We start from the raw sequence: 18727 nt of genomic DNA on the forward strand, positions 1-18727 counted from the left end.
GGATGCCAAAAAACAGCATCCGACGGCAATTTCTCACCGTACCTTCTGACATGCTATACAGTGCAGTTCACAAAATTGTCCCTCGACTTCGGGTATTGTGGATGAATAACGGCCAACATGCTGAACGATTGTTGTAAAGAACATCGTCTTTGCTAAAAATCGTTTTGATATTTACTGCTTTTGCATCACATGAAGCGCCATCTGTTGGTTATTTTGTGCGCTTGTTTGTTTCAATAATATCCAATGTTATTTCAAGTATGTGTGTCAATTTGTACCTCTCCAGCTACGTTACTCCACGAAGTATTTAATCTTCAAATGTTAACAGATGTTTGTCACCCTGCATACAAGCGGAGCAGTAAGGAATGGGGAATCATCGGCCAACGAGCTGCCAGGCAGTGCGCTACCTTACAACAGCGATTACCGTGTCGCGAGAACCTCCTTTGCAGAAAAGCAAAACCGTCGTGTCTTAGGAGGTGATAGCGACAGGAACCGATAGTTGGACTTAGCTCTAGAGTGTAGACGAGTATAGAGTAGGGGACGAAGAGGAACCAAAGCCGCACCCGCGGGTGGCAAGCTCGCGTTATTCGTGCCTAGGAACGGAAAGCATGACTGAGGCAGACGACGCAGGTTTGGGAGTACCATACCACTGAGGACAACTTCCATTTATGACGACACCTGCAGAAGAGCGATTGCAGAGAGCGTCAGACAATTAAGAAGCGATCGAGAGGCAGACGCAGCATGCAAGGAGACACTCAACACGATGACGTCAACGTGGTCGAGTACTACTCATCAGACGGCGAGACGTCGTACACCGCGCAGAATCGCGAAGAAATGGGTCGAGACGAACGACTATTTCCCACGAAGATCTACAAAAGCAACAAAAAGCGGAAGCAGTCATATGCCGCCAATGAAAATGCTAGCAGACAACTGCAGGTGGAAACGTCAGACCGATATGAAGTTCTAAACGACGCCACAGAGAAGTTGGAGACCGACAAGCCGACGCAGACTGAGAAGCAGTAACCAAGTACATCAGGAATTTTGAAAACCAATAACATCACTGCCGCGACGGGTCCCACTAATTACCACGCAATACAATTGACGCCCAATGCGGCACTAAAGAAACAACTGACTGGACTAGTTTTTTTTCCCCACGTCTCTGGAATGGAGAACGTGTGGCTGTTGTTGCGCGATGAAATCCGCTTTTCACCGCTTTTCAGCCATGGAGGATGGAATGTTATGCTGTTGGGGCTCAGTTTATTTATTCAAATGGGAACTTATTTTTCTTTTTATTGGGTTTCATTCCATTTCTTGATGAGAGTATGTTTTCTTTTCTGGATATTCGATATTATATTATTTTCTTTTCTTTTTTGGTGGGAATACTCGCCTGGCATTCGGCTTACAGCTGGAGGAAAACCACCAAAACCTCAGCTAGGGTGGATCGAATATTCAGTTATAGCATAAGTTACTTTCTATTCTTGCATCTTTTTTAAAGCCATCACCAAAAACATACAATGAAATGTCACTTCGATAATATGGAGCGTGGTATCGATAGCTACGATGCCACAACGTAGGTGCGCCCTGCTGGGTTGGCACTACGACAGACACCGACGACAGCGCACTCTAACCGGAGCGAGAGAGCTCTACGAGCTCCGCTCCAGATTCACCCCATTTCATCAAGAGCAGACGACCTGGAAACATCGGTTCAACCTCAGCTTGCTATTGAGATTATGTACTACTTACGACGGGAATACGTTTTTGTACCTACGGGCTCTTCAGTTGTAAAGTTACGTATGTCATTGACTAATAATTAAATGCACGTTCACGTAAAAAGCTGTACCGAGAATCTTACCTCACCTGCTGCTGCTCACTTGCTACATTCGGCCTACCCATTCCGTTTACAGGAGCAGATCCACGCGCCGCCTTCCAGGCGGGATACAAAATGGAGGACTACAGGAGAGCACTTCAGTTTTTTCGAGACTGTAACGTCATCAACCACACTCATCAGCTACCGGAAGACGAGGAACTAAAAGTGATCTTATGAGAGCTGCCAGAGTGACTAATGGAGGAAAAAGTCAGAGAAGATTCTCTGAACGTTAATTCATGTGGTGTCACCGCCAGACACCACACTTGCTAGGTGGTAGCCTTTAAATCGGCCGCGGTCCGTTAGTATACGTCGGACACGCGTGTCGCCACTATCAGTGATTGCAGACCGAGCGCCACCACACGGCAGGTCTAGTCTAGAGAGACACTCCCTAGCACTCGCCCCAGTTGTACAGCCGACTTTGCTAGCGATGGTTCACTGACAAAATACGCTCTCATTTGCCGAGATGATAGTTAGCATAGCCTTCAGCTACGTCATTTGCTACGACCTAGCAAGGCGCCATGTTCAGTTACTATTGATATTGTAAATAATATACAGACAAGAGCTACGTTCAACATTAATGGATTAAAGTTAAGTATTCCACCAGCTACATCCTTTTTTTTCTAGTCTAAATTCCTTGTCCTGTTCCAGACCTCACGCCAGCCTGTGTGAGCTAAAACGTGTGCCTTTCGGCTTCCTCTAGTATTCCGGGATTGGCTCTCCTGCCAATCCACAACAATTCACATTCCTGTATGTCTATCAGTATAAGGAGAGGGGTGAAAATACGAAGAAAGTTCCACTAAAATTGATTTTTTGAGTCATTTTGCAAAGAGATAAACACAGTGAGTGTATTTACGATCTAAAATACTTGTGGGACACCAAAGTAAAAGGCGTTAATGAATCGGCACAACGCAAATGCTTCTAAGGATTTTATCATATTGCCAACTACCGTTCAAAGGCGACTAAGTGTGTGGGGCCGTGCCGTCTAACGCACGGCTTTCCGGGCGGGAAGGAGCGCCTGGTCCCCGGCACGAATCCGCCCGGCGGATTTGTGTCGAGGTCCGGTGAACCGGCCAGTCTGTAGATGGTTTTTAGGCGGTTATCCATCTGCCTCGGCGAAGGGCTGGTTCCCCTTATTCCGCCTCAGTTACACTATTTCGGCGATTGCTGCGCAAACAAGTTCTCCACGTAAGCGTACACCACCATTACTCTACCACGCAAACATGTCAGGTGTGAGACGTTCAGGTGTGAGACGTTCCCTGGGGGTTCCACCGGGGGGCCGAACCGCACAATAACCCTGGGTTCGGAGTGGGACGACGGAGGGGTGAAGTGGACTGCGGTAGTCGTCGTGGGGTTGTGGACCACTGCGGCTGCGGCGGGGACGGAGCCTCTCCGTCGTTACTAGGTCCCCGGTTAACATACAGTACAATACAATACAAGTTTGTGGGGAGCACCAAGTGTGCGGAGGCACCGTGACAGCTGTCGACTACGTGAACGTTATTGAGGAGCTCCTGCATTCCTTCGTGCTTGATGTTTTCCCCGAGGGCGCTCACGTCTTCCCCGCAGGATGATTGTGTGTGTCACAAGGCAGGAACCGAGCTACAATAGTTTTGTAAGCACGATAGTTATGCCGAAGTCTCGGCCACCAAGTCCGGCTGATGCGAAACCGGTGGAACGCATCTGGGACGGTATCGGGTGCCCATTTTGCGCTCACAAACCACGAGTCCGTAATTTACGGCCTATCCGTAGACCCCTGGAAACCTACCGAGAACGTGTCGAACCCACGGCACACAGAATCGCTGCTGCATTGCATTCCAAAAGTAGGAGCAACCCGCTATTTAAGAGACGGGCATAACGCTTTACCTCGTCAGTCTGTATTTCCACGATACGTGTCGCCCTCTAGAACTGGACTAGTCGTCCGTCCCGCTGGCCCCTGACGGAAGGAGCCCGCGGCCGGTAAACAGCGTGCGCAAGGAGCCGGCGCTGGAGGGGGCAGGCGCTGCTAACAGGCTTAAGTGGCGGAATTGCCGCCGTGACGCGCCCGGCCGACGGCGGCGGCGACGGCGACGGCAGCGGCGGCGAAGCGCCTGAGATTCGGGACGGCGAGCCGGGAACCGGGCCCCGCCGCGCGCGCGCGGACTGCGATGCGCAGGCACAGAGGGAGGCGGGCCCGGGGGGAACCCCCGGCGACTCCTCGGTACTCGCGCAGCCGCGCCACCTCCTACGAGGTATCAGCTTCAGGCCAGCGCGGCTCCGGAGACCCAGAAGTGGCGCCAAACTGTCATGTATGTCGACATAAAAGTTTTCTGGGTATGGTACCGCGTCATAATGTAAAAACTACTGCTGCTGGAGAAAAACCAACGTTTCGGCCACGATTGCAGCAGCCTTCTTCTGGGTCATGTACGTGTCCAGGAGCGAATCTGGAGTAAGCTGAGCGTGATACTGAAACAATCACTAGCGTATATGTCTCCGGTCGCTAAGAATGCTAGTCTTTCCTAAGATTACAATGATGGTCAGTAATTACTGTACTGATTTTAAATTTCCTTCTGAGTTGTAACAAGAATTCAGCAAAAAGGATGAACCTACATATGTTCAATTATAACGTCCAACTTCAATCCAATGCTCAGTGAACTACCTCCACATATGTCGCTCTTACGTACATTTCCCGTCACTTCAGAAGAACTAACCGTACTAAAAAATGACGCGTTTTCGAGAGATGTTTAATGCGGTATCTCACCAAAACTGATATTCCCTTGAAACAGCATCCTTAAAGTTATAATACAAAAAAACGATAATAATGGAATGTAGTCGAATTAAATCAGGCGATGCTGCGGGAATTAGATTAGGTGGTGGTGGTTAGTGTTTAACGTCCCGTCGACAACGAGGTCATTAGAGACGGAGCGCAAGCTCGGGTTAGGGAAGGATTGGGAAGGAAATCGGCCGTGCCCTTTCAAAGGAACCATCCCGGCATTTGCCTGAAACGATTTAGGGAAATCACGGAAAACCTAAATCAGGATGGCTGGAGACGGGATTGAACCGTCGTCCTCCCGAATGCGAGTCCAGTGTGCTACCACTGATTAGATTAGGAATGAGACGCTTAAAGTAGTAAACGAGTATTGCTATTTGGGGAGCAAAATAACTGATGATGGTCGAAGTAGAGAGGGTATAAAATGTAGACTGGCAATGGCAAGGAAAGCATTTCTGAAGAAGAGAAATTTGTCAACATCGAGTATAGATTTAAGTGTCAGGAAGTCGTTTCTGAAAGTATTTGTATGGAGTGTAGCCACGTGTGGAAGTGAAATGTGGACGATAAATAGTCTGGACAAGAAGAGAATAGAAGCTTTCGAAATGTGGTGCTACAGAAGAATGCTCAAGATTAGATAGGTAGATCACATAACTAATGAGGAGGTATTGAATATAAGAGAAATTTGTGGCACAACTTGACTAGAAGAAGGGATCGGTTGCTAGGACATATTCTGAGGCATCAATGGATCACCATTTTGTATTGGAGGGCAGCGTGGAGGGTAAAAATCGAAGAGGGAGACCAAGAGATGAATACACTAAACAGATCCAGAAGGATGTAGGTTGCACTAGGTACTGGGAGATGAGGAAGCTTGCACAGGATAGAGTAGCATGGAGAGCTGCATCAAACCAGTCTCTGGACTGAAGACCACAACAACAACAACATCACAAAAACTGCGAATTTTCTAATACGCACGTCATAAAAACGGAAAGCACCAAATATGGTATGTTACCTTTGCACAAGGACGAAAACAATGTTACTGTTGGTCCCAGAATCTGTTACAAAAAGCGCAGATGAAGAAACAATGCTAGCGCACAGGTGAACGCGAATCTGTACTCGACGTCATTGTCCACACTGCCACGGTCAGCAAGTGAAACAGTTAACATTATTACTGATCTTACTATATCCCGAAGGGTTTTACTGCCAATGCATCATTAATTGACAATTGAGTACAAGAAATCTTACCAAGGGTGACGTGTGTGATAAATCTACAATGCTAGATTCCCTTGAAAAATCATCCTTAAAGTTATAATACAAAAAAACCAACTGCCACGAAACCAAAATGGCGAATGTCGCATCGCATGGAGTGTCATGTCGGTTCGCCGTTCTTCCCACAGTGGTTGCCAGTAGGTGAGTGGCAGGTAGGGGGGAGTGGGAGGGGGGGGGGCAGCCGCATAGACCTTTAACGTTCGCTCCCTCCGAGCACCTGCTATACACCGTACGTGACCTAGGATACCTGCCTTTCGCGGCGCATACTGCGTCCCTACGGGCTGCAAGTGGCATTACGAGTATCTGGCACCACGACGCGTGCGAGGCTTCGCACTTCTGTCTAAAGAGAAATGCTACGAGGATTCGTGGTTGAAAGGCGGGAAAAAAGTAAACACAAGAGATGAAACAAATGTTCGAATTACGTAAAGCGGCGTCCTCGTTAGCTACACGTGCTGCTGTCAACAGATTTCGAAAGAAATTTGAAGTCAGGGGAGGAATTTATGAAAATCAAATTCCAATTCAATCATTCGCCTTTGCTTAATATCTTCTCTGCGTATTTATTTGCGTTACATTCTACGACGTGGATCACCTTAACCAGTAAAAATTGGATACATGTTGTATGGTACAGGGCCACAGTTATTGAATTATATGAAATAAGATTGTCATAACTTCTGAACGGTTTGCGTTAGGATGTTCAAACTGCACGGGTAGCCGCGGGGCATGATGGGAATTAGCATGGTGTGCTTTAGTGACGAAGGCCACTTTCATTTGGATGGGTTCGTCAATAAGGAAAAACGGCACATTCGGGGGCTGAGAATTCGCATTTCGCGATGGAGAAGTCTCTTCACCGTCAACAGGTGACTGTGTGACCTGCAATATCCAGTCACGGAGTAATCGGTGCGACATTCCTAGATGGCGCGGTGAATGCCGAACGTAACGTGAAGGGTTTGGACGATGACTTCATCCCCATTATCCAAAGTGAACCTGATTTCGACAAGATATGGTTGATGCGAGACAGAGCTCGATCCCATCGAAGCGAGAGAGTGTTTGGTGTCCTGGAGGAGCGCTTCGGGGACCGCATTCTGGCTCTGGGGTACCCAGAGGCCAGTGGCATGGGTCTGGATTGGCCGCCATATTCTCCGGATCTGAACACATGCGACTCCTTTTTATGGAGCTATATTAAAGGCAAGGTGTACAGCAATAACCGCAAAACCACTGCTGAGATGAAAACAGTCATTCAGGAGGCGATTAACAGCATCGATGTTCCGACACTTCAGCGGGCCATGGAGACTTTCGCTATTCGTCTGCGCCACATCATAACCAACGATATCAGACGTATCGAACATGTCATACCATAAATCCAGATATTTCTAGTGACGATTGAATGTGTGCACGCCGTAGTTTGTAACTAATTTACGTTTTTTTTCATATAGTTCAATAAGTGTCACCCTGTATGTTTTATTCGCATCACACCTTCTAAAATATTTACTATTCCTCCTGTAACAGTCTGTTCATTGCAATCAGTAATGACAATACCTTTAAGAACGATGTGTTGAGTTGTATCTGAATTGGAGATTTACAATGCAAGTGATGCACAAGAGCATGTTGTTCTTTATTGACGCGTCATTTCCTACAATGAATTTTTTGAAAACCAGAACTTTAATTCTGCCACGCTTTTTCCATAACGTGCTTTCTGCCAGTCTTCAGACTTAACTTTGTTAAGAGCTTCGTTGCTGAGTTCCTCGATTGCAAGTACGTTTTATTACTGTTATTATTATTATTATTTGTAGGTGGCAACGTATCCTTTAATTTGAGACCCCATCAAGTGTATTAGGTTGAGATGGCAGTGACAAGGTGCTTCTAATTATATTTTGACACCTCGTATACGTCGTGTCTGGGAAAGTGTGGATCATGGGGAGATAGTAGATTCATAAGATTCGCGTTTTTAAATTTTATCACTTATTTCGAAGTTCGACGCTGAAGCTAGTCATCTCGTCTTTCGCTTCTGACGTGCTAGGCTTCTTGTCAATAACAACACAATGGTGGGGAGCATTGTCATGAACTATTGTTGACAGTGTAGGCACGTATCGTGCGAATCGTTTCCCTCGACTGACCCAATACGTTAGTGCCCCGGCCGAGAGAGCAATTTGAACTTTTCGACTAATAGTATTTGTAGAGCTTTCTTCTGACATTGTTCAGTGTCACATTGCACAGAACAAAGAATAATAGTAGCAGATAGAATATTAACCCCGCAACTGTAGGAAACAAAATCTCAGTGTGGGACGAATGATTCCACAGGAACAATAAGTCACGGGAAACGGCAGTACACTCGAAGCTGGAAGTGTTACGGCGATGGCGGTAGTGGCTTGGCAACAGAGAGCAGCTGCTGAGGCTACAGGTGTCGCAGCATTGTCGGAATGCGTAGGCCGTCAGTGCTCGAGTAATTCCTGAACAGACTGTGCCGTAGATGGAATGGAGAGAGCGACTGCGGGGTCGTCGGCCGTAACACTGCGCCGTCTGTTGACGGGGAACGGGGGAGGGGGGGGGGGGGCACGCGGTCACCGCCGGGCGCTGCCACCACAACACCAGCACTTCTGTAGCGGGTGTTAACTGCTGCGCACGTTCTAGCAAATGATTACGCAGGCCAACCATGAAAAAACGGTTTCAACACGAGTGACTTTTTGTCGAGGTTTTTAGTGTGCTGCGTCGTAACAGTGACTGAGTGGTTGCCAGACTATAGATTGAAACATGTGTGGTCAGTCATGCGTTTCTATTTGTCATTGTCTACTTGTTTCACTTCTGGCAATCGTTGTTAGCCCTTTCGCTGCTACAGCTTTTGTTATGGCTGTACTGCTCTATAAAAGCTGGTGCCTGTGCTAAGAGACTGGTTTCTTCCGACCGGTATGAAAAACTTATTACCCGACTTCTCGAGAACTATTAGGCGAAAAAAATTAGTTTTTTTCGCATCTACTTCCCGATATCTTCACTCTATAATGAACTGAATTCCTTTTCGCGCTGTATGAAATTAAGTAAAACCTTTATACGAAATTCTAAAGAGTTTCATCTGCATCTACATGGATACACTGCAAATCACATTCAAGTGCCTGGCAGGGGTTCATCGAACCACCTCCACAATCGTCTATTATTCCAATCTCGTATAGCGCGCGGAAAGAACGAACACCTATATCTTTCCGTACGAGCTCTGATTCCCCTTATTTTATCGTGGTGATCGTTCCTATGTAGGTCGGTGTCAACAAAATATTTTCGCATTCGGAGGAGAAAGTTGGTGATGGGAATTTTGTGAGAAGATTCCGTCGCAACGAAAAACGCCTTTCTTTTAATGATGTCCAGCGCAAATCCTGTATCATTTTTGTGACACTTTGTCCCATATTTCGCGATAATACAAAACGTGTTGCCCTTCTTTGAACTTTTTCAATGTACTCCGTCAGCCCAATCTGGTAAGGATACCACAACGCGCAGCAGTATTCTAAAAGAGGACGAACAAGCGTAGTGCAGGCAGTCTCCTTAGTAGATCTGTTACATTTTCTAAGTGTCCTGCCAATAAAACGCAGTATTTTGTTAGACTTGTATTGGTAAAAACGCAATTCATAAACTTTGCGTATGGTCGAGTTTAGCTGATAAACTACAGCGAATGAAAAACAGATAACATACGGAGATTTTATTTACAATTGAGACTAAAACGTATCTCGTTTCGTTCTCGAGTTATTGTGTTTTATGTCTGACCGACGGTCGCGCGCGACGAGTCCTTTCACGTCCTCATCGCGAACCGTGTAGTCCTAACAATCGTCATATCTCATAGACGATTCGAGTTATCGGATCGAAGTTTTTTTGCAAATTTTATCACGCTACGGTGATAAATACTCGAAACGTTTTTATTCGCCGAGATACAGTAGTCACTCGTCCGCAGCAGTGAGAGGGCGGCTGTTCAGGACGCGTTCAGACGTCACCGTAGGAAAATCCAGTAACCGCGCGTTTGCACGTCCACAGCACTTGGGCAGTGGCGTAACCGGACGTGTGTACACGCCCACAGCAGCGAAAGGATCAATACTAAAATGTAAACTTTCACGGCCGGAAATATCATGTCCATTATAATTATCCGGGCTGTTATGCCGTGGTCGGTTGATGAATTCTGAGGTGATTCCCAACGTTTCGTCTCCGACTGCGGGAGACATCTTCAAGGGGGTCCGTAGCTTGATGGAAGGTCCAACACACACACTCAGTCAGTAGCGAGCCAGTGTGTGTGTTGGACCTTCCATCAAGCTACGGACCCCCTTGAAGATGTCTCCCGCAGTCGGAGACGAAACGTTGGGAATCACCTCAGAATTCATCAACCGACCACGGCATAACAGCCCGGATAATTATAATGGACATGAAAGGATCAATGTGAAAAATACCCAAGTTGTACGGTGGTTCGGAGTCGATGTTAAACTGCAGATCCTCCTATAACTGGCTGGCTAAGTCAATTCAATGTGTGTTGACATTACTCGTCAGCCGTTGCAGGAAGCAGACGGCGCTGCAGACGCGACCTCACGGGCCTCACACTGACGGCTAGCACCATCTATAGGGAAATTCAGGTTTCATACTTCTACACCTAGTAAACAGGAAAAGGGCACAGGTCATCCCCGTTTTCAAGAAGGGACGTCGAACAGATGTGCAGAACTATAGACCTATATCTCTAACGTCGATCAGTTGTAGAATTTTGGAACACGTATTATGTTCGAGTATAATGACTTTTCTGGAGACTAGAAATCTACTCTGTAGGAATCAGCATGGGTTTCGAAAAAGACGGTCGTGTGAAACCCAGCTCGCGCTATTCGTCCACGAGACTCAGAGGGCCATAGACACGGGTTCACAGATAGATGCCGTGTTTCTTGACTTCCGCAAGGCGTTCGATACAGGTCCTCACAGTCGTGTAATGAACAAAGTAAGAGCATATGGACTATCAGACCAATTGTGTGGTTGGACTGAAGAGTTCCTAGATAACAGAACGCAGCATGTCATTCTCAATGGAGAGAAGTCTTCCGAAGTAAGAGTGATTTCAGGTGTGCCGCAGGGGAGTGTCGTAGGACCGTTGCTATTCACAGTATACATAAATGACCTTGTGGATGACATCGGAAGTTCACTGAGGCTTTTTGCGGATGATGCTGTGGTATATCGAGAGGTTGTAACAATGGAAAATTGTACTGAAATGCAGGAGGATCTGCAGCGAATTCACGCATGGTGCAGGGAGTGGCAATTGAATCTCAATGTAGACAAGTGTAATGTGCTGCGAATACATAGAAAGATAGATCCCTTAACATTTAGCTACAAAATAGCAGGACAGCAACTGGAAGCAGTTAATTGGTTCAAAATGGTTCAAATGGCTCTGAGCACTATAGGACTTAACATCTGAGGTCATCAGTCCCCTAGAACTTAGAACTAGTTAAACCTAACTAACCTAAGGACATCACACACATCCATGCCCGAGGCAGGATTCGAACCTGCGACCGTAGCGGTCGCTCGGTTCCAGACTGAAACGCCTAGAACCGCTCGGCCACTCCGGCCGGCAAGCAGTTAATTCCATAAATTATCTGGGAGTAGGCATTAGGAGTGATTTAAGATGGAATGATCATATAAAGTTGATCGTTGGTAAAGCAGATGCCAGACTGAGATTCATTGGAAGAATCCTAAGGAAATGCAATCCGAAAACAAAGGAAGTAGGTTACAGTACGCTTGTTCGCCCACTGCTTGAATACTGCTCAGCAGTGTGGGATCCCTACCAGATAGGGTTGATAGAAATAGAGAAGATCCAACGGAGAGCAGCGCGCTTCATTACAGGATCATTTAGTAATCGCGAAAGCGTTACGGAGATGATAGATAAACTCCAGTGGAAGAATCTGCAGAAGAGACGCTCAGTAGCTCGGTACGGGCTTTTGTTGAAGTTTCGAGAACATACCTTCACCGAAGAGTCAAGCAGTATATTGCTCCCTCCTACGTATATCTCGCGAAGAGACCACGAGGATAAAATCAGAGAGATTAGAGCCCACACAGAAGCATACCGACAATCCTTCTTTCCACGAACAATACGAGACTGGAATAGAAGGGAGAACCGATAGAGGTACTCAAGGTACCTCCGCCACACACCGTCAGGTGGCTTGCGGAGTATGGATGTAGATAGATAGATAGAAAGTGACTCAGCAGAATTCCTCGCGCGCGCCCAGAAACGAACTTCGAATTCTCTCTGTCTTGCACTGAGTAACTCGGTAGATCACGGAGGATCTGCTATTCCCGACGCAGACTGTCCCCCACGGCAGTTCCCGCCTGACTCCTCGATTTCGCGAGCTCCAGTCCGCGCTTACAGAGCTTCTTGTAACACACTGCCTCCTGCCAGGACTCTAAGAACTTAGTCTGCGGCCGATGCTGGAAGCACTGGCCGTCAGGGGAAAACTGCTCGCCCTTAGGTCGCCCCTAGTGGAAACGAGCTGCCACTGTGGACAATGCATCAGTTACGGCGAGTGAGAAACCTAAACGATCCCGTCTGAGCTGCCACTGTTTACGCGTGCTGTCACGGAGGAGTGAAGTCTAGTCCTTCGAATAACGCTAAGGAGGCCGCTAATCTTAACATCTCCTATCGAAGAATGGACAAATGTCAACTGCGTGTTACGTCCTCGCTTCGTAAGTGCAGAGTCAGAAGTGGAACAAGAACGGTGCCTGTCACGCCGTCATCAGTCCCTGAACGATATTTTGCTAAACGAATTTATAACTTTACTTATGGAAATATCCAGGTTTCTTAGAGAACTTTGGTGAAATGAAGTAACACGAAGACAGTCTAAAAATGGGACGGAATTCTAGAAAATTACAAGCTGTGCTCAGCTAAGAGACGTCTCGCGAAGGAATACTTCAATTTTATTTTAAATTAAAAGGAAGGTCAGCGTTGGCCGTAATATTGATGTTTTATTGATAGCAGAATCGATTTTCGATCACATGGTGATCATCTCTGGTTATTGATAACTTGATACCAGTGTCTGAGTTTAATTTGTACAGCACTGAAGATGATCACCATGTGATCGAAAATCGATTCTGCTATCAATAAAAGATCAATTTTACGGCCAACGCTGACCTTCCTTTTAATTTAACATATATGGTCGTTGTGCACAAAGCACTCCATGGAGTCACCAATCAGTTTTATTTCGTAATAAGTTGTTATTCTTGCAATTTATGCTAAAGCGCTGTACTAAGGACTAATTAAAGCAAGTTAATATTTACCATATTAAAATAATTTTATATATACTATTGTTATTGCAACTGTGGGAAGTTAAAAGTAGGAGCGGCAGCAAGTTACATTACGTGAGAGGTAGAGAAAACAAGAACCCAATCCTGGACATGTGCCTGATTTCACCTTACATCTATATGACATGTAGCGTCGGCCATCGGTCCACAGTCAAGTCATCGGGACTAAAACGTCGCCTCCTCTCCATCTGTAGCCAAAAGAGTTCTGGTGATGTAAATACACTATATCATCAAAAGTATCCGGACACATGGCTGAAAATGATTTACAAGTTCGTGGCGACCTACATCGGTAATGGTAGAATTCAGTATGGTGTTGGCCCACTCTTAGCCTTTATGACAGCTTCCACTCTCACAGGCATACGTTCAGTTAGGTGCTGGTAGGTTTCTTTGGGAATGGCAGCCCATTCTTCACCGAGTGCTGCAGTGAGGAGAGGTATCGATGTCGGTCGGTGAGGCCTGGCACGAAGTCGGCGTTCCAAAACATCCCAAAAGTGTTCTGTAGGATTCAGGTCAGTATTCTGTGCCGGCCAGTCCCTTACAAGGATGTTATTATCGTGCAACCACTCCGACACAGGCCGTGCATTATGAACCGATGCTCGATCGTGTTGAAACATGCAACCGCCATCGCCGAATTGCTCTTCAACAGTGGGAAGCAAGAAGGTGCTTAAAACATCAGTGTAGGCCTGTGCTGTGATAGTGCTACACAAAACAACAAGGGGTGCAAGCCCCTCCATGAAAAACACCACACCATAACGCCACCTCCTCCGAATTTTACTGTAGACACTACACACGCTGGCAGATGACGTTCACCGGGCATTCGCCGTACCACACCCTGCCATCGGATCGCCACGTTGTGTACCGTGATTCGTCATTCCACACGACGTTTTTCCACTGTTCAATCGTCCAATGTTTACGCTCCTTACACCAAGCGAGGCGTCGTTTGGCATTTACCAGCGTGATGTGTGGCTAATGAGCAGCCGCTCGACCATGAAATCCAAGTTTTCTCACCTCCTGCCTAACTGCCATAGCACTTGCAGTGTATCCTGATGCAATTTGGAATAACTGTGATCCAAAGACTGAGATGTGGACCCCGAAGCCCAGATTTGAACCCCATTGAGCATATCTGGCATGTCACAGAACACAGGCTCCGTGCCACGGATCCTGCACCCAAGAACAGACCACAGCTGGCTACCGCTCTGCAAACGAGCTGGTGTCAGCTGCTTCCAGGGGAGTCCCAGGGACTTGCAGGCTCACTGCCGGCCGGCGTGGCCGAGCGGTTCTAGGCGCTTCAGTCTTGATCCGCGCGACCGCTACGGTAGCCTCGGCATGGATGTGTGTGATGTCCTTAGGTTAGGTTTAAGTAGTTCTACGTTCTAGGGGACTGATGACCTCAGATATTAAGTCCCATAGTGCTCAGAGCCATTTCAACCATTTTTTTGCAGACTCATTTCCACTGCGTATCAGTGCAGTCCGCAGGCCCAGAGGAGGCCCAACGTGATATTAGGTGCCTATCCCATTACATTTGCTAAGTCAGTGTATTTCTTGCTAACAATTTGCTACTATTTATCTAGACATAACATTATCTACAAAAAGTAAACGAGTCTGTGATGAATTTCAGTAGATGTTTCCTCTGTTCAGTGCAGGGGCCGTATCGGGCCGAGGATGTCGCATTTGGTGAGATCTGAGCTGAGCTGAGCTTTGTATTGCTAATACGCCTCCACTGCAAAAAAGGAGTAACAGTTAATAATGCTCGGTTGAAGGGGCGGATGTTAAACGTGTAAGTAGGCTGTTTAAGTTTTTATGTTCGTAAAGTCACGTAGCGCTCTGTATGAAAATCACTGGCTGTTTCCAGAATGAGATTTTCACTCTGCAGCGGAGTGTGCGCTGATATGAAACTTCCTGGCAGATTAAAACTGTGTGCCCGACCGAGACTCGAACTCGGGACCTTTGCCTTTCGCGGGCAAGTGCTCTACCAACTGAGCTACCGAAGCACGACTCACGCCCGGTACTCACAGCTTTACTTCTGCCAGTACCTCGTCTCCTACCTTCCAAACTTTACAGAAGCTCTCCTGCGAACCATGCAGAACTAGCACTCCTGAAAGAAAGGATATTGCGGAGACATGGCTTAGCCACAGCCTAGGGGATGTTTCCAGAATGAGATTTTCACTCTGCAGCGGAGTGTGCGCTGATATGAAACTTCCTGGCAGGCTAAAACTGTGTGCCCGACCGAGACTCGAACTCGGGACCTTTGCCTCTCGCGGGCAAGTGCTCTACCAAGGTTCGCAGGAGAGCTTCTGTAAAGTTTGGAAGGTAGGAGACGAGGTACTGGCAGAAGTAAAGCTGTGAGTACCGGGCGTGAGTCGTGCTTCGGTAGCTCAGTTGGTAGAGCACTTGCCCGCGAAAGGCAAAGGTCCCGAGTTCGAGCCTCGGTCGGGCACACAGTTTTAATCTGCCAGGAAGTTTCATCACTGGCTGTGTTGTGTGCAGTCTGTAGCTGGTTGGCATTGTTGGAATATTCGCTATTGTAGTGTTGGGCAGCTGGATGTGAACAGCGCGTAGCGTTGCGCAGTTGGAGGTGAGTCACCAGCAGTGGTGGATGTGGGGGGAGAGAGATGGCAGAATTTTGAGAGCGGACGATCTGGGCGTGTTTCCACCAGAAAGAGTAAATTTGTAAGACTGGATATCATGAACTGATATATATATGATGACTTTTGAATATTATTAAGGTAAATACATTGTTTGTTCTCTATCAAAATCTTTCGTTTGCTAAGTATGGCTCAAATGGCTCTGAGCACTATGGGACTTAACATCTATGGTCATCAGTCCCCTAGAACTTAGAACTACTTAAACCTAACTAACCTAAGGACATCACACAACACCCAGCCATCACGAGGCAGAGAAAATCCCTGACCCCGCCGGGAATCGAACCCGGGAACCCGGGCGTGGGAAGCGAGAACGCTACCACATTTGCTAAGTATGCCTATCAGTAGTTAGTGCCTTCAGTAGTTAGAATCTTTTATTTAGCTGGTAGTATTGGCGCTCGCTTTATTGCAGTAGTTCTAGTAACGAAGATTTTTGTGAGGTAAGTGATTCATGAAAGGTATAGATTATTGTCAGTCAAGGCCATTCTTTTGTAGGGATTATTGAAAGTCAGATTGCGTTGCGCTAAAAATATTGTGTGTCAGTTTAGTGTTGATCAGAATAAGTAAAGAGATAAATGTCTGAGTACGTTCAGTTCTGCTCAGCTGTTTGAAAACAAATAATGTAAGAGATTTATCAGCACAGTAATTCATTAATTTTTTTAAGGTGGCGTTTCAAACGGTAGTGCCCTCTGGTAAGGAACTTCCGATCGCTGCACTCTGACGTCACTGTGATCTCATTCAGAGCGGTGATGTGCGAAACATTCCGTCACCGAGTTAGCGGCTGGAGACCGGCACGTTATTACGGCCTGTTAACAGACTCCCGTGAGGGGTTCCGCTGAAGTACGTACGGCGTGCCGAGTTGCTCAACAACGGCGCTTCTTAATGACACGTCGGCGAATCCACCGCCAGGGTCCGGTTATTTCCACTAGGAACTGAGAAATCTCTGTGGCTGGAACGACAGTGGTTTAACCCGCCGAGTTAGCTAAAATTCTCCGAATTATTCTCGTAACTGATCTTGACACATAACCCACAAGCTCTTTCCTTTCTCAATGGCCACAATAAACCATTTATACCTTCTCATTCGACAGTATCATTATCATTGTTCAGTGTAAATATTATTCGCAGAAACATCATGCTCGTTTACAATGTGGCAACGTTATAATGACTGTTGTTTTGTTTCTGAATGGCTTGATGCGGCCCACCACGAATTCCTCTCCTGTGCCAAACGCTTTGTCTCAGAGTAGCACTTGCAGCCTATGTCATCAGTTATTTAATTGACGTATTCCAGTCTCTGTCTTTCTCTACAGCTCCCTCTAGGGCAACGCAAATTATCCCGTGGTATCTTAACAGATGTCCTTTCATCCTGCCCCTTCTTGTCAGTGTTTTCCATATATTCCTTTCCTCGTCGATTTTCTAGAGAACTTCCTCACTGCATACTTTATTTCTTTTTTTCTTTCTTTCGCTTACGCCATAGTCCCGCAGCGATCGCAGGGTCGGCGTGGTTACAACGGATTTGGCAATGTTAGTGTTAGGGCTGGCCGGATGCCCTACCTGCCGCCACCCCGTACCCCCCCCCCCCCCTACCCCAGGATGGAATCAGTGTACCCCAACTGTCTGCGTCTAGTGTAAATCGGGAAATAGTCCGGACGCGTTTCAAATGTCTGCGACGCGTGTAACTGAGGCGGAACGTGGGGACCAGCCCGGTACTCACCTAGCGGGGTGTGGAGAACCGCCTAAAAACCACATCCAGGCTGGCCGGCACATCGGCCCTCGTCATTAATCCGCCGGGCGGATTCGATCCGGGGCCGGCCTACCTACCCGAGTCCAGGAAGCAGCGCGTTAGCACACTCAGCTACCCTGGCGGGTCCACTGCATACTTTATCAGTCTACTTAATTCTCAACATTCTGCTGTACACCACATCTCAAATTCTTACATTCTCTCTGTTCCGGTTTCCCCGCACTCCATGTTCCACTAAAATACAATACTGTGCCCCAAACGTACGTTCTCAGACATTTCTTCCTCACATTAAGGCCTATGTTTGATATTAGTAGACTTCTCTTGGCCATGAATGTAATTTTGCCAATGATAGTCTGCTTTTTATGCCCTTCTTGCACAGTCCGTCGTGGATTATTTTGCTGCCTAGTTAGCAGAAATCCTTAACTTCATCTATTTCATGATCACCAATCCCGATGTTAAGTTTCTCGCTGTTCTCATTAATGCTCTCATTGCTTTCGGGTCCTACAGTATATATATGTATATATGGGGTATCTGTTGAGAGGCCAGACAAACGTGTGGTTCCTAAAGAAGGGCAGCAGCCTTTTCAGTAGTTGCAGGGGCAACAGTCTGGATGATTGACTGATCTGGCCTTGTAACACTAACCAAAACGACCTTGCCGTGCTGGTACTGCGAACGGCTGAAAGCAAGGGCAATCTACAGCCGTAATTTTTCCCGAGGGCATGCAGCTTTACTGTATGGTTAAATGATGATGGCGTCCTCTTGGGTAAAATATTCCGGAGGTAAAATAGTCCCCCATTCGGATCTCCGGGCGGGGAATACTCAAGAGGACGTCGTTATCAGGAGAAAGAAAACTGGCGTTCTGCGGATCGGAGCGTGGAACGTCAGATCCCTTAATCGGGCACGTAGGTTAGAAAACTTAAAAAGGAAAATGGATAGGTTAAAGTTAGATATAGTGGGAATTACTGAAGTTCGGTGGCAGGAGGAACAAGACTTTTGGTCAGGTGAATACAGGGTTATAAATACAAAATCAAATAGGGGTAATGCAGGAGCAGCTTTAATAATGAATAGGAAAATAGGAGTGCGGGTAAGCTACTACAAACAGCATAGTGAACGCATTATTGTGACCAAGATACACACGAAGCCCACACCTACTACAATAGTACAAGTTTATATGCCAACTAGCT

This window comes from Schistocerca nitens, chromosome 5 (assembly GCF_023898315.1).
Source record: "Schistocerca nitens isolate TAMUIC-IGC-003100 chromosome 5, iqSchNite1.1, whole genome shotgun sequence".
NCBI classification, from domain to species: domain Eukaryota; kingdom Metazoa; phylum Arthropoda; class Insecta; order Orthoptera; family Acrididae; genus Schistocerca; species Schistocerca nitens.